This window comes from Hypanus sabinus, chromosome 4 (assembly GCF_030144855.1).
Source record: "Hypanus sabinus isolate sHypSab1 chromosome 4, sHypSab1.hap1, whole genome shotgun sequence".
Lineage (NCBI taxonomy): Eukaryota > Metazoa > Chordata > Chondrichthyes > Myliobatiformes > Dasyatidae > Hypanus > Hypanus sabinus.
This window is the reverse complement of record NC_082709.1, coordinates 148128244-148144591: the sequence shown is the minus strand read 5'-3', so window position 1 is coordinate 148144591 and position 16348 is coordinate 148128244. Positions and strand designations below refer to the sequence as shown.

The window sequence follows — 16348 nt, the reverse complement described above, 5'->3', positions numbered from 1 at the left end:
TGTAAATATGATAAAGCCATATTATGAGAAACAGTTTGCTACTATGACTGTTGTGGTCAATAATAATGAGTCTGATCCCTCTGGGAACTTGGTGGATGGTTCATTTGAGGCTCATTTAAACCCAACATTATTTCTGCCAGATTACCAACTACAATTCTGGAAAATATTGATGAGAAATTAGCTCATTTACAGCCTTGGCAGAGGCAGCAGATGAAGCAGTTAGTTTTGAAATATAGGAATTTATTTCTAGATGTTCCTAAAAGATCCACAGCAGCTTCACATGATGTAGATGTTGGGAATGCCAAACCCATAAAGCAACATCCATATCGGATGAACATGGAAAAATGTGTACTTGCTGAACAAGAAATTAAGTACATGTTAGAAAATAATATTATTAGATCTTCTACTTCGAATTGGAGTTCACCTTGTGCCTAAACCCGATGGTAGTATCCGGTTTTGTACTGATTACAGAAAGGTGAATGCCATAACAAAAACAGATGCGTATCCAATCCCTAGGGTAGATGATTGTGTGGACAAAGTTGGAAAAGCAAAGTTCCTTACAAAGTTTGATTTGTTAAAAGGGTATTGGTGTGTTCCACTGACGGACAGAGGTAGAGAGATTTCTGCATTTGTAACGCCACCTGGGTTATATGAATATAATGTTCTACTGTTTGGAATGAAGAATGCACCAGGGACTTTCCACAGAATGATTAATTCTGTGATTCATGGGTTAAAATATACAGATGCCTGTATTGATGATTTAGTTACAGGGAATGACACTTGGGAAACATACATCACTGCAGTGCAAAAGCTGTTTGAAAGGCTTTACTGTTAACTTAACTAAAAGTGAATTTGGCAATGTCACTGTGACCTCCCCTGGTTATGTTGTGGGTCAAGGTAAGTTAGCTCCTGTTCAGGCAATTTCTGATGTTCCCATTCCAGCTGGATGAAAGGGAAATGGTCAATTAAACTCCAACTTAATGTTAGTACAGAAGTTTAATTTTACAGGAATATGGTATTTTAATAACTCATATTAAAGGCAAAGATAATGTAATTGCCGACTGTCTGTCCTGATGTTGAATTTAAATTTTTTTTAGTGGAATTTTGATATTTGTATACACTCCTACCGTAGATTACTTTGCAAAGTGCTGTATAATAATTATATGTATATTGTATATCTTTTGGGTTTTTTACATTTATATATTTTTTGTAAATATTTGTTAAAAATTTTGCTCACAATGGACCAAAATTGTTTTTCCTTGAAGAGAAGTGTTACATGCCACAGTGAGATCTTGTGAGGGGGATGATGTAATGGTCTTGTGAGCGGGATGATGTAATGATCTTGTGACAGTGGGGTGATGTCATGTCATGTGATGGTATGGTATAAAAAAAGCCTGTGACTGAGATATGGTTCTAATTTGTATTTTACGGTGCAACCCTGTTGATGTCGGTTGGCTGTTTTGGTAAGGCACCACTGGTTTTGTTTGTTGCACATTTATTTTTCCCATACAGTTTAGTACCAGAGAGTGAAGAAATTACCAGCGTTATCCGAACCCAAAGGATTGGCTAAAGTTAATGTCATTCTGTGTTTTAGGAGTGATCGACCTTTTTGAATCTTTGTTCGAGGAATTGTGGCATGCATGTTTGAGTTGAACCCCTGCAAGGTGGGGCAGGCTTGTGCAGTGACCACCCTCCAGTCAAAAGGTCAGTTACTTTAAGACACTTTATTTCTGCATGATTTCTTCGGACAAGGCATTTCTCGGCTATAATTGGCAGATTCATCAATTCTTCGAAGGAATCGTTGTTTTGGGGAAGTCTCTCCTTAATGACAGTATAAATCACTTGGACTTTTAAATTTGCCACGTTGACACTGCGCTTGAATGAGAACTCGTGAAGAACTGTTTCTAAGTTCAACTGTTTGTTAGGTATAGCCGCATAACTGTTAACTTCTGATTAAATTAGTTATTTGTTTACTTTTCTATGTTTTTGAGCAGAGGTTAATAAACTTTGTTGTTTGTTTATAAAATCTGGACTCAAATTCATATATTTTGCTGCTGATTCATAACAGTACCTATGCAGAACCCCACACAAATAGCCACTGAACATTTGCCACATTTCTTCCGTTTGTTTCCCTGAGAATATCTGTTTCCAATTTAGACTTCCGTGTTCCTGCCTGATAGCCTCATATTTCCCCTTACTCCTATTAAACGTTTCCCTAACTTGTCTGTTCCTATCCCTCTCCAATGTTATTGTAAAGGAGATAGAATTGTGATCACTATCTCCAAAATGCTCTCCCACTGAGAGATCTGACACCTGACCAGGTTCATTTCCCAATGCCAGATCAAGTACAGCCTCTCCTCTTATCTACAAATTGTGTCAGGAAACTTTCCTGAACACACCTAACAAACTCCATCCCATCTAAACCCCTCACTCTAGGGAGATGCCAATGAATATTTGGGAAATTAAAATCTCCCACCACAACAACCCTGTTATTATTACACCTTTGCAGAATCTGTCTCCATATCTGCTCCTTGATGTCCCTGTTACTATTGGGTGCTCTATAAAAAAACACCCAGTAGAGTTATTAACCCCTTCCTATTCCTAAATTCCGCCTGCAGAGACTCCTTTGACAACGCCTCCATGACTTCCTCCGTAGACAGTTATTAAACTGTATTATATTCCTATTTCTCGCCTCACTAGCACATGGCATGTGTTGCCATCCTGAGGTAACTATCCTGGAGGTTCTGTCCTTCAGCTTAGCTCCTAACTTGCTGAACTCACTTTGCACCTCTTTAACTATCCTACCTAAGTCATTGTTTCAGATGTGGACAACTGCCTGTGGCTGCTCACCCCACTCCCCTTAAGAATACTATGGACTCGATCAGAGATCTCCCTGACTCTGGCACCTGGGAAGCAACATAGCATTCAGGATTTTTCTTTTTGTCCACAAAACCTCCTGTCTGTTCTCCTAAGCATTGAATCTCCTATCAATACTGCTCTCCTCTAACCTGCTTCACTTCTCAGTCAAAGTCAGTCTCAGTACCAGAAACCTTATCACTGTGCCTTTCCTCTCCTGGAACATTCACCCCCCCCCCCCCCCGCTCTCCAAATAGTATCCCAAAACAATATCCAGTACTGTGCAAAAGTTTTAAGCCACATATACAGTATATATGTATATGATCACAAGAGTGCTTAAGACTTTTGCAGGGTACTGTAGTAATTTATGTACTAAAAAAGTTCACCGTACTACTGCTGCAAAAAGATACAAATCTCATGACGTGTGTGTGATGATAAATCAGATTCTGATATTGTGGACTGAGATTGGGAAGGGGAATGGAGAGCGGAGGGAGCGGGAATCACCAGAGGGACATTCCATAATGATCAATAAATCAACTGTTTGGAATCAAATTGTCTGGCATTTCAGGGCTACGGGTGTCTGCATCAGCCTCCCGCCCTCGTATTCCTTCTCTGCCACCTGCCCAAGCCACCCCCCCCCCACAGCACTCTATCTTTGCCATTCCCAACATCCTTTGCTCCCGCCGGATTTACAAACTTACTCTCTGCTCAACATTGACAAATACAGTATGGTACAAAAGTCTTAGGCACCCTAGCTATATACAGTATATGTGCTTAAGACTTTTGCACAGTACTGTATTAGGTATCTCCTGTACATAATAAGGTGGCCACTGAGTGGTCTTCTGCTGCTATAGCCCATCCGCTTGATGGTTGGACGTGCTGTGCTTTCATCGATGCCCTTCTGCAATGTGTGATTACTTGAGTTACTGCCACCTTCTTGTCAGCTTGAACCAGTCCGGCCACTCTCTTTCGACCTCTCCCATTAACAAGGCATTTTTGCCCACAGAGTTGCCACTCACTTAAATTTTTTTCTTTGTTTTTCACCATTTCTTTAAAATCTAGAGACTCTTGTGCGTGAAAATGCCAGGAGATAAGCAGTGTCTGAGATAATCAAACCATCCTCTCTGACAACAACAAACATTCCACAGTCAAAGTCACTTAGGTCACATTTCTTCACCATTCTGAAGTTTGGTCTGAACAACAAATGAATCTTTTGATCATGTCTACATGCTTTTATCTATTTAGTTGCTGCCACATAATCGCATTAGCAAGTGGACATAGAGGTGTACTTAATAAAATTGCTGCTGAGAGAACTCATTATTGAGGGGAACTGCCATAGGTATAGCCTGTACTTTCTGCGTATTTCTTCCCCCCCCCCCCACCAGTCATCCAGTTACCTGTGTCCCTGTCAATCACTTCATCTCTCGAATGAGCGGACGGCCATACAGCTCCAGTTCAGTTTCCCTCTGCAGACTGTAAGAAGCTGCCGCTGGATGAACTTCTTGCAGGTGTAGTTGTCAGAGATTCTGGAGGTCTCTCTGCCTTCCCACGTCCTGCAAGAGGAGCACTCCACTATTCCGATTGTCATTCTAACAGGAAGGAAGGAGGGAAGGAAGCAAGGAAGGAAGGACAAGTGAAAATACATGTGGAAGTCATGTCTAACCATCCTTATAGAGTATTTTTGAGAAGGATATGATGAAGGTTGATATAAGAAATATGGCGGACATTGTCAACATGCACTTTAGCAAGCTCTTTAATAACGTCCCGCATGGAAGGCTACTCCAGAAGATTAAGTCGCTTGGCTTTCAAAATGAAGTTGTAAATTGGCTTAGCACAAAAAGCCAGTGAGTGGTAATAGATGGTTGTATCTGGAGGCCTTTGACTAGTGGAGTGCCACAGGGATTGGTGCTGGGACAGATGATTTGGATGATAATGCGGTAGTTGGATCTTCACGTTTGCAAACGATGCCAAGTGTGAGAGCACAATGGACAACGAGGAAGGCTAACAAAATTTGCAGTTGGAAAAATGGCAAGATGGAATTCAATACAGACAAATGTGAGGATAAAGTAAGGTAGGACTTGCACTTTGAATGGTAAGGCATGAGGTGTTCAGTAGCATAAAGAGATCTGGAAATACTGCTCCATAATTTCTTGAAATTACTGTTAGATAGAACATAAAGAGAGCTTTTGGCACATGTACCTTCATAAATCAGAGTTTGTGAGTGCAGGAGTTGGGATGTTAATGTTGAAATTGTATAAGATGCTGTTGATGTTGAATTTGGAGCATTGTGTGGAATTCTTGTCACCTAACTACAGGAAACATATTAATAAGTTTAAAAGAGTAAAGAGAAAATTGACAAGGATGTTGCTGAGACTTGAGGACCTAATTTATAGGGAAAGTTTTAGTAGGTTAGGATTTGATTTCCTGGAGCATCGGAGAATGGGAGCATTCAAAATTACATCCAGGTTCATCCTGCAATCAGGCACTTTTGGGGTCTTTGTGGCCCTGTAGACACAAATTCTTGTCGGAGTCACGTACTGAAGCGTAACAGGAGGCGGACCATCAAAGACAGTGAGAGTGACTGTCGGACGCTCTGTACTCGGTAACCGATTTGCCAATTCTCAGGTCAGGGAACTTGAAAGTAAAAAAGCAATGCTTCAGATTACCCGTAACATCAAATAGCAACTGTTGTCTTTCTGTCGCTGTGGAAAGAGTTATATCTGTTTCTGCTTTGTTACTGAGAAAGAGTGCCTGTGGGATGTCAAAATGTTGGAGTGAACTGTTAGTTTTTGATGTTCTGTAGATCGTGGTCTCTCTTTGGGGGCTTTGCTTTTGCTTCCATGGTGGGTGGTGGGAATGCTGGCACTTCATGCTAGAATAAGTGGGGGAGGGGGAGGGTTGATTCCGCTAGTGTGGGGGCACGGGGCTTTGGGGTTCTTATGTTTTTTCTGTCATTCATTCTTTGAGGAATTTTTCTTATCTCTGCAGGATGTCGGCAGAGAATAAGAATTTCAGGTTGAATATTGTATACATTCTCTGATATTAAATGGAACTATTGAGCTCTGGAGTAATTCTAATGAACAGCAGATTGCAGTAGATCTATTATTCCAGGTAATATCTGCCGTTATGCTTTATACCCAAAAAGAGACCAAATGCAAATGTTTTCTGTGCATTTCCAAAACTGAATATTATTTTATTCTGTTCAGAATTTAAAAAAAAAACTGAAATGAATAGTTTGCAAACATGCAAGTAGTGAACATTATCCTATATGTAAAAAAAAACAGCTGTTGTGTATTTTTTCAATATGTGTTCTGCAAGTAAACCATGTGAGTTAAAGGCATTTATTGTGGTTAACACTCAGTTAGATAGACACGGGCTTGTTCAGCTAACTGCGGATGTCTTCAGCTGTATGTTTCCGCTGTGGTGAAGTAAAGGCTAAGAATGATCTTTTATCCTCACCTCTTTGCAATCCAAGACATACTTACTGTGAAGCAAATTTGAACAAGAGACATCATATTAAAACAATTGGACAGATTCGTTCTGCAGTTCAGAGTATGCCCTGCAGATCATGTTTTTAATCTGCATTGCCATCAGCTTCTGGTGTGCAACTCATTCCAACATTTTAATTTGAGCATTTGTCATCTCCAATTTTTGAAAGCAGTCCTTTGGCTTTACACATGATTGCAGAAAAAGGTCAACCTGGAATCAATTATTCAGTACAAAAGGAAAATGTGTGTGAATTAAAATTTGACTGCTTCTGGAAGGATATATTGAACTCTCCTGTACATATGCAAATAATTTAACCTGCGTAATGATGCCCATCCTCGCCACTCCACCGCCAACTCTGCACACACGAAATATAATATCACAGTAATGGGTGAAGCAACATTGTCTAAATTTGTTGCAATTTAGCCTCCATTGTTGGCAATTGACAACAAACTTTCTGAAATCAACCCTGTGCATCCTGAGATAAAGGTCAGACACCTGCTATTTGTAGAGAGATGTGGCTGGGGTTGCAGCCCCAATTCCTTACCTCTCAGGAAGCTTAATTGGAAGGGCTGCAAATGTAGGGCATTCTGCAAGCAGCTTGTTGTCTTGCCTTTCTCTCGTTCACAATTAAACGGCTATCTGTATGCGATGACCGTTATATCATGTTTGTGAAAACGATAAGTTTTAGTGTACATATTTCAGAAAACCACTGTGGGTTGTTCCTGTTTCAGCCTGTTCCCCTGTTATACTGTTCTTTGTTCTATGTTCTACATTCAGCACAATGATACGAATCATACAAGTTACATATTTTACAAATAATTAAAAACCGTTTGAAAATGAAGTATTAAATACAACAAAGCATCAAAAACCATAAGTTTTGAATATAATTTTATGATTAGATTAGTGGTTTTAATGCGCATTACCTTTTGGACAAGGTTTGCCAGTTTTGTTAGGTTCTGTAACTCTTGGACAGTTATAAGGGGAGCTGTTAAACTATGAGTTAAAGGGTAAGATTTTTCATTGTTGTCCAATATTCTTATTATAAATTTGCTAAAACATTCTGCATATATATTGAAAACAATTGCTCTTTACCTCTAATGCACACAATAACAAGTGACTTATTTTTACAGCAGTGAAATAGGCAGATACAATTCATAAGCTGCAACACGAAACTGAAGATCATGACATTACAGTGTGACCTTTGGAGACAAACTGTCAACCAGCACCTTTTATAAACCTACTGATTTCCATGGCTATCTTCACTATACTTCTTCCCACTCTATCTCCTGTAAAAATGCTAATCCCCTTTCTCAGTTCCTTCACCTCTGCCACATCTGTTCCCAGGACACAGCTTTCCATTCCAGGATATCAGAGACGTTGTCCTCCTTCAAAAAGCATTTTTCCACCCCCCCCCCCAAACGCTATTGACACTGCCCTCACTCACGTCTCTTCCATTTCCCAGACATCTGCACTCATGCCATCTTCCCGCCACCTCAACAGTGATAGTTTCTCTTGTGCTTAACTATCACTCCATCAGTCTGCACATCCAACACATCATCCTCCAGAACTTCGGCCACGTCCAAAGGGATCCTACCACCAAACGTATTTTCCCCCTGCCACCCCACCCCACTTTCTGCAGGGAATCACTCCCTCCGTGAGCCCCTTGTACATTCATCCTTCCCTGCTAATCTCCCTCCCAGCACTTTTCTCTGCGAGTGGCCTAAGTGCTTCACCTGCCCTTTCACCTTCTCCTTGACCTCCATTGGGGGCCTCAAACTGTCCTTTGAAGTAAGGCAACACTTCACCTGCAAATCTGCTGGGGTCTTCTTTTGTGTCCGGTGCTCCCGATGTGGCCTCCTCTACATTAATGGGACTCACCGTTAATTGGGGGACCGCTTCATCAAGCACATCGGCTCCATCCGCGACAAGTGAAACTTTGCAGTGGCCAAACATTTTAATTCCTCTTCCCAGTCTGACATGTTGGTCCATGTTGAACCAAGATGAGGTCGCCCTCAGGGTGGAGGACCAATACCCTTATATCTGTTTGGGTAGTCTCCAACCTGATGGCATGAATATTGATTTCTCCTTCTAGTAAACAAATTCATCCCCCCCTACTTTAACCTTTTACCTCTTCTCAACTATCTAACATTTCCCCCTGGGGCCCCTCCTTCTTCCCTTTCTCCCATGGTCCACTCCCATCTCCTAACAGCTTGCTTCTTCTCTAGCCTTTGACCTTTCCCACCCACTTGGCATCACCTATCACCTCCTTGCTCTCTTCCCACCACCTTTTTATTCTGGCATCTTCCCTCTTCCTCCTCAGTCCTGAAGAAGGATTTGGCCTGAAATGTCGACTTTTATCCTTCTCTATAGATGCTTCCTGACCTACTGAGTTTCTCCAGCATTTTGTGTGTGTGTTGCTTGAGAGTTCCAGCATCTGCAGACGTTCTTACGTTTGTTATTGCATTAATTCTGTTTTCTTTCCACAGTTGCTGTCTGACCTGATGATTATTTACAGCATTTTCTAATGCTGTTTCAGAGTTCCAACACCCAAGGTGTTTAATTTTTTTTTTCATATTTTTTTTTATTTTTTTTAAACTTTTTTTATTGCATTTTTAAATGTCAAGGTGTTTAATTTGAGTGTACTTGTTTCTTTGAATGCACTAATACGTCTCAGTTATTCCTTCACATTTCTTCTCTTGGGAAGGTCGGTCTCAGCCTTGAACCATACGTTTATTTAAGCTGTCCACTGTGGCTGTTCTCTTTCACAAGTTCTCCCTCTGAATTCATTATAACATGGAATGATTTTCATTCTTGTTGTACCTCGTTTCTTATTTGTTTCCATGTTACATGTTCTGTACCTAAATTGTAATTCTGTTCTATTTAATTTAAATCATTCCTTTTCTGTTGTGTTTTTAGCCAGTGTTGTTTTTTTTAGTTGGTATTATGTTGGGATGGGTGGCTAGGTGGAGATGCATCTTTACCAAAAGAGGTGTAAGGTGCTACTTCCCTCTGCTTAGCCTCCCCTCCCACCCCAGATCAGGGTCACGTGGGAGCAGGTGGTAGATGGTTGTATGAGCAGCTAATGCATATCTGCATGATGGGGTGGTAAATTGGATTGGTAAGTATGCAGATGATACTAAGATAGGTGGCGTTGTGGATAATGAAGTAGGTTTTCAAAGCTTGCAGAGAGATTTAGGCCAGTTAGAAGAGTGGGCTGAAAGATTGCAGATGGAGTTTAATGCTGAGAAGTGTGAGGTGCTACATTTTGGTAGGACTAATCAAAATAGGAAATTCATGGTAAATGGTAGGGCATTGAGGAATGCAGTAGAACAGAGTGATCTAGGAACAATGGTACATAGTTCCCTGAAGGTGGAATTTCATGTGGATAGTGTGTTGAAGAAAGCTTTTGGTATGCTGGCCTTTATAAACCAAAACGTTGAATATAGGAGTCGGGATGTAATGTTAAAATTGTACAAGGCATTGGTAAGGCCAAATTTTGAGTATTGTGTACAGTTCTGGTCACCGAATTATAGGAAAGATATCAACAAAATAGAGAGAGTACAGAGAAGATTTACTAGAATGTTACCTGCACTTAAGTTGCAGAGAAAGGTTGAACAAGTTGGGTCTTTATTTTTTAGAGCATAGAACGTTGAGGGGGGACGATAGAGGTATTTAAAATTATGAGGGGAATAGATAGAGTTGACGTGGATAGGCTTTTTCCATTGAGAATAGGGGAGGTTCAAACAAGAGGACATGAGTTGAGAGTTAGGGGGCAAAAGTTTAGGGGTAACATGAGGGGGAAATTCTTTACTCAGAGAGTGGTAGCTGTGTGTAACTAGCTTCCAGTAGAAGTGGTAGAAGCAGGTTCGATATTGTCATTTAAAAAAAATTGTATAAGTATATGGACAGGAGAGGAATGGAGGGTTATGGGCTGAGTGCAGGTTGGTGGGACTAGGTGAGACTAAGCATTCGGCACGGACTAGAAGGGCCGAGATGGCCTGTTTCCGTGCTGTGATTGTTATATGGTTATATCATATGACTCAGCACCAAATGATAATGAAAATGATTATGTTGGGAGAGCAACCTAATGAAAAGAGAGCATCATATCTCTATAGGTTGGGAAAGCACCTAATAATTGCCAAAGATGAATTCCACAAGAAGAATGGAAAATTTTCTTGTGGTCTATAAAATGCAAATGTATTACCAATCAAGTGTTAGAAGATAATTGACATAGTTCAGCTTCACATGGTATCTGTAGGGGTTTGGTTTTATTTTTAGCCATGAAAATTGGTAGAGTTATGGATAAAGAGAGAGGTTTTCATTGTATATGGCAGGATATATGTTAGGACGACACAATGATACAACTGACTTACAAGTGACAGAGAACCGAGTTCAATCTTGACCTCAGGTGCAGTCTGTGTGAAATTTGTGCTTTCACCCTGTGACAGTCTGGGTTATCCCTGGATGTTTTGGTTTTATCCCTGCAAGTTATAGGTTACCTAGCTGCAGTAAAGTGAGGGGAGAACTCTGGGGAGAGTTGTTGAGAATGTGGGAAGAATACTGTACAAAAAAGGATGTGTGTGTAGGGCAAAGGAGTGGTTGATGGTTATTGTGGGCACATTAGATTAAAGGTCCTCTTTCCGTGCCACACTCCTCTATGAATCTTTCCACCTACTCAAGGTCTTTTGGAAACTGGGGGTGGATTGATAAATGGCAGATGGAATATAATTGAAACAAGAGTGAGGTGTTGCATTTTAGGAGATTAAATTCAAGAGAAAAATATGAATGGTAAGTCCCTTAAGAGCATTAATGTACAGAGGGACCTTTGGGTGCAAAGGAGTGAAAGAAGCATCAGAGGTAGATTGAGTGTTCAAGGTACACAGCATCCCTTCCTTTACTGATCAGGGCACTGAACAGAAAAATTGAGAAGTCAGCTGCATAACACTTTGTTTAGGTCATATTTGAAGTACCGGTCATCGCACCACAGATACGATATATAATGATTCCTAGATGGTGCAGAACAGGTTCACTGGTACGTTGCCTGGATTGGAATGTGTTAGTTATAGGAAGCTGGACAAACTTCGCCGATTGGATGGTTTTCTCCTGAGCACTGGAAGCTGAGGGAAATTCTGACATAAGTATATACTTTGTATAATTATATTAGGGTAGGTAGTCAGAGTCATTTTCTCAGAATGGAAATGTTAAATAATAAAGGGTATAGGTTCAAAATTCAAAGAATTTCAAAGTAAATTTACTATCAAAGTACATATGTGTCACCATATACACTAGAATACTACAGCACACTACAGGCCCTTCAGCCCTCAATGTTGTGCCGACCCCTATATTCCTTAATAAAAAAGTACTATGCCCACACTACCCCGTAAACCTCTATTTTTCTTTCATCCATGTGCCTGTCCAAGAGGCTCTTAAATACCCCTAATGTTTTAGCCTCCACCACCATCCCTGGCAAGTCATTCTAGGCACCCACAACCCTCTGTGTAAAAAACTTACCCCTGATGTCTCCCCTAAACTTCCCTCCCTTAATTTTGTACATATGCCCTCTGGTATTTGCTATTCATGCCCTGGGAAACAGGTACTGACTATCCACCCTATCTATGCTGCTCATAATCTTGTAGACCTCTATCAAGTCCCCTCTCATCCTTCTACGCTCCAAAGAGAAAAGTCCCAGCTTTGCTAACCTTCCCTCCCAAGACTTGTTTTCCAGTCTAGGCAACATCCTGGTAAATTTCCTCTGCATAGCTTCCACATCCTTCTTCTAATGAGGTGACCAGAATTGAACACAATACGCTTAAGTGTGGTCTCACCAGAGATTTGTGGAGTTGCAGCATGACCTTCCAAAATGCATCACCTCACACTTGTCCGGATTGAACTCCATCTGCCACTTTGCTGCCCAACTCTGCATCCTGTCCATATCCTCTTGTAACCTTCGACAACCTACAGCTCCATCCACAACTCCTTCAATCTTCATATCATCCGCAAACGTACTCACCCATCCTTCCACCGCTTCATCCAGGTCATTTATAAAAATCAGAAAGATCAGTGGTCCCAGGACAGATCCCTGCGGCACTCCACCAGTCACTGACCTCCAGGCAGAATACTTTCCTTCCACTACTACCCTCTGCTTTCTTCCTGTAAGCCAATTTTTTATCCAAACAGCCAAGGTTCCACTGATCCCATGCCTCATGACTTTCCGGATGAGTCTCTCATGAGGGACCTTGTCAAATGTCTTGCTAAAATCCATGTAGACCACATTTACCACCCTACCCTCATCAATTTCTTTTTTTACCTTTTCAAAAAACTCAATTAGGCTTGTGAGGCATGACCTTCCCTTCACAAAGCCATGTTGACATATCCTAACATATGCTTCTTTCTTCCTCTTGACGAGTTGCCTCACCCTACCATATTTTCCTTGTCTCAGTGGGAGAAACCTATCCTGAACCCAGCATAAGTGGTCCCTAAATTTCCTAAATTTTAAGTAAACATTACTTCTGTGCTTTCACCCTTGAACATCTGTTTCCAATTTACTCTCGCTAGTTCCTGCCTCATCCCTTCATAGTTAGCCCTTCCCCAGTTAAGCACCTTCCCATTTTGTCTGTTTTTATCCTTTTCCATAGCTACGCTGAAGCTAAGGGAGTTGTGGTCACTCTCACCAAAATGCTCCCCCACCAAGAGGTCTGTCACCTGACCAGGTTCATTACCCAGAACTAGATCCAGTATGGCCTCTCCTTTTGTCAGCCAGTCCACATACTGTGTCAGGAATCCTTCTTGAACACTATAGACTACTCCCAGCACAGTGCTTGATCCTTTCCTATTTCTGACTTCCACCCACACTGACTCAGTAGACACTCCCTCTGTAGCATCCTCCCTTTCTATAGTTGTGATACAATCCTTGACCAGTAATGCTATTCCCCAGCCTTTTTCTACCTCCCATCCTATTCCTTTTAAAACATCTAAACCCCGGTACCTGCATCAGCCAATCCTGCCCTTCCTCCAGCCAACTTTCAGTAACGGCCACAACATCGTAGTTCCACGTACTGATCCATGCTCTAGGTTCATCCCCTTTATTCCTAATACTCCTAGCATTGAAATAGACACATTTCAACCCCTCTAACTGACTACATTTATGTTTTGTCCCCTACCTGTCCTCCTTCACCAACTCAGAACACATAGCATCATGCCTTTGTCCTTCTACCCTAATCTCTGCACTCACATTCTGATTCCCAACCCCCCCTGCCAAACTAGTTTAAACCCTCCCCAGCAGCTCTATCAAACCTGCCCGCCAGGATATTGGTCCCTTTCCAGTTCAGGTGCAGCCCGTCCTTTCTGTACAGATCAGACCTTCCCCAGGAGAGATCGCAATGATCCAGAAATCTGAACCCCTGCACCAACTCTTCAGCCACGCATTCATCTGTCATGACTTCCTGTTCCTACCCTCTCTGTCTCGTGGCACATGAGAGATTACCACCCTTGAGGTCCTGCTTTTTAACTTCTGTCCTAACTCCCTATATTCCTTCTTCAGGACCTCATCCCTACTCCTATCTATGTCATTGGTCCCCGCGTGGACCATGACATCTGGCTGCTCGCCTTCTCTCCTGAGAACTCGATCTGAGATATCACAGACCCTGGCACCAGGGAGGCAACAGACCATCCAGGATTCTCGATCTCTCCCACAGGACCTCTTATCTGTCCTCCTAACTATCGAATCCCCTTTCACTACTGCTGCCCTCTTTTCCCTCCTTCCTTTCTGAGTTGAGGGTCTAGTCTCGGTGCCAGAGAAACGACCACTACAACTTGTCCCTGGTAGGTTGTTCCCACCAATGGTGTGCAAAACGGTATACTTATTGTTGATGGGAATGGCTACGGGGTGCTCTGCTCTTTCTGTCTATTTCCCTTCCCTCTCCTGACAGTCACTCAGTTACCTGTCTCCTGACTTTTAGGGATGACTGTCGCCCTGAAACTCCGATCTATTACTGCCTCTGCCTCCTGAATGATCTGAAGTTCATCCAGCTCCAGCTCCAGTTCCCTAACTCAGTTTATCAGGAGCTGCAGCTGGATGCACCTTTTGCAGTTGTAGTCATCAGGGACAATTGTGCCGTCCCTGACTTCCCACATCCTACAATTGGAGCACTGGACTGCCCTATCTACTGCCTCCATTACTGACTCCTAAGTTAAATGAATTAATTAAAGAAGCTTACCCACCCTTACCTCTCTAGGAGCAAGCTCATCTCCTGCCTCTTCTCACCGAATCCTCTCGAGCCAAAGCCTCAACGCTCCACTCCTTCATTGGCTCACTACAACCCTAAGAGTAATTTTCAATATATCTATAGAATAATAACCATTACAGAATCAATGTAAAACTGCCCAACTTGGGCACTCAACCAGAGTGCTGAGAACAACAAACTATAAAAAGTAAGAAATAACAAGAGTAAATAAATAAACAATAATTATCGAGAACATGAGTTGAAGAGTCCACGAAAGTGAGTCGTTTGGTTGTGAGAACATTTCAATGATGGGGCAAGTGAAGTTGAGTGAGGTTAAATCACAAACAAGAGAGAATCTGCAGATGCTGGAAATCCAAGCAACACACACAAAATGCTGGAGGAACTCAGCAGGCCAGGCAGAATCCATGGAAAAGAGCATAGCTGACATTTCCAGCAGAGACCCTCACCAGGACTGGAGAAAAAAGATGAGGTCAGAGTAAGAAAGTGGGGGGAGGAGAGGATGAACAACAAGGTGATAGGTGAAACTAGGAGGGGTGGAGGGGGGAGGAGCAAAGTAAAGAGCTGCAAAGTTGATTGGTGAAAGAGATGCAGGGCTGGAAAAGGGGCAATCTGATAGCAGAGGACAGAAGGCCATGGAAGAAAGAAAAGGAGGTAGAGCACCAGAGGGAGGGAGGTGATAGACTGGTAAGGAGATATGGTGAGAGGGAAATGGGTATGGAGAATGGGGAAGGGGGTGGGGGGCATTACCGGAAGTTCAAGAAATTGATGTTCATGCCACCAGGTTGGAGGCTACCCATTCAGAATACAAGGTGTTGCTCCTCTAACCTGAGTGTGGCCTCATCATGACAGTAGAGGAGGCCATGGACTGACATGTCGGAATGTGAATGGGAAGTAAAATAGGAGTTGGTGACTGCTGGGAGATCCTGATTTTTCTGGCGGACAGAGTGTAGGTGTTCGGGGAAGCGGTCTCCCAGATGCCATCGGGTCTCACCGATATACAAGTGGCCATACCAGGAGCACCGGTCAGAGTAGATGACCCCAACAGACTCACAGGTGAAAGGTCACCTCACCTGGAAGGACTGTTTAGGGTCCTGGATGGTAGTGAGGGAGGAGGTGTTAGGGGCAGGTGTGGCACTTGTCCCAGCTGTATTTGCCTGTTTGCCAGCTATGTGGAACAGTTTATGCTCCAAGTCTACACTGGTATCACTCCCCAACTTTTCCAATGCTACATCAACAGTTGCATTGCTGCTGATTCCTGCACCCATGCAGAGCTCGTTGACTTCACTAACTTGCCTCCAACTTCCACCCTGCCCCCAAATTTACCTGGTCCATTTCTGACACATCCCTCCTCTTTCTCGATCTCTCTGTCTCCACCTCTAGACACAGCTTATCTACTAATGTCTATTCTAAATCTACTGACTCTAACTACTACCCAGACTACACCTCTTCCTACCCTATTACTTCTAAAAACGCCATCACCTTCTCTCAATTTCTCCAACTCAGCTGCATCTGCCCTCAGGATGAGGCTTTTCACTCCAGAATGAAGGATATATCCTACTTTTTCAAAGAAAGGGGCTTCCCTTCCTCCGCCATCAAAGCTGCCCTCAACCACACCTCTTCCATTTTCTGCTAATCTGCCCTCACCCCATCCACCCGCCACTCCCCCAGGAACAGGGTTCTTCTTGTTCTCACTTACCACTCCACCAGCACGTAACTCTCCATAACTTCCGCCACCTCCAGTGAGATCCCACTACCAAGCA

At 42.4% G+C, this 16348-nt stretch overlaps 1 long non-coding RNA gene across 2 annotated transcripts in view; it reads left to right on the top strand.

Annotated features, from left to right (window-relative positions):
* The first annotated feature begins 1427 nt into the window (after nt 1-1427).
* Nucleotides 1428-16348, top strand: part of LOC132393302 (uncharacterized) — a 65852-nt gene continuing 50931 nt past the window's right edge. Inside the window, exons 1-2 of one of the 2 annotated variants that reach the window (XR_009511830.1) lie at nt 1428-1463; nt 1595-1704. This is a non-coding gene — a long non-coding RNA (uncharacterized LOC132393302). Of the gene's footprint in view, nt 1464-1514; nt 1705-16348 lie in introns of those variants that run through there. The other variant, XR_009511829.1, reaches the window with a different exon arrangement.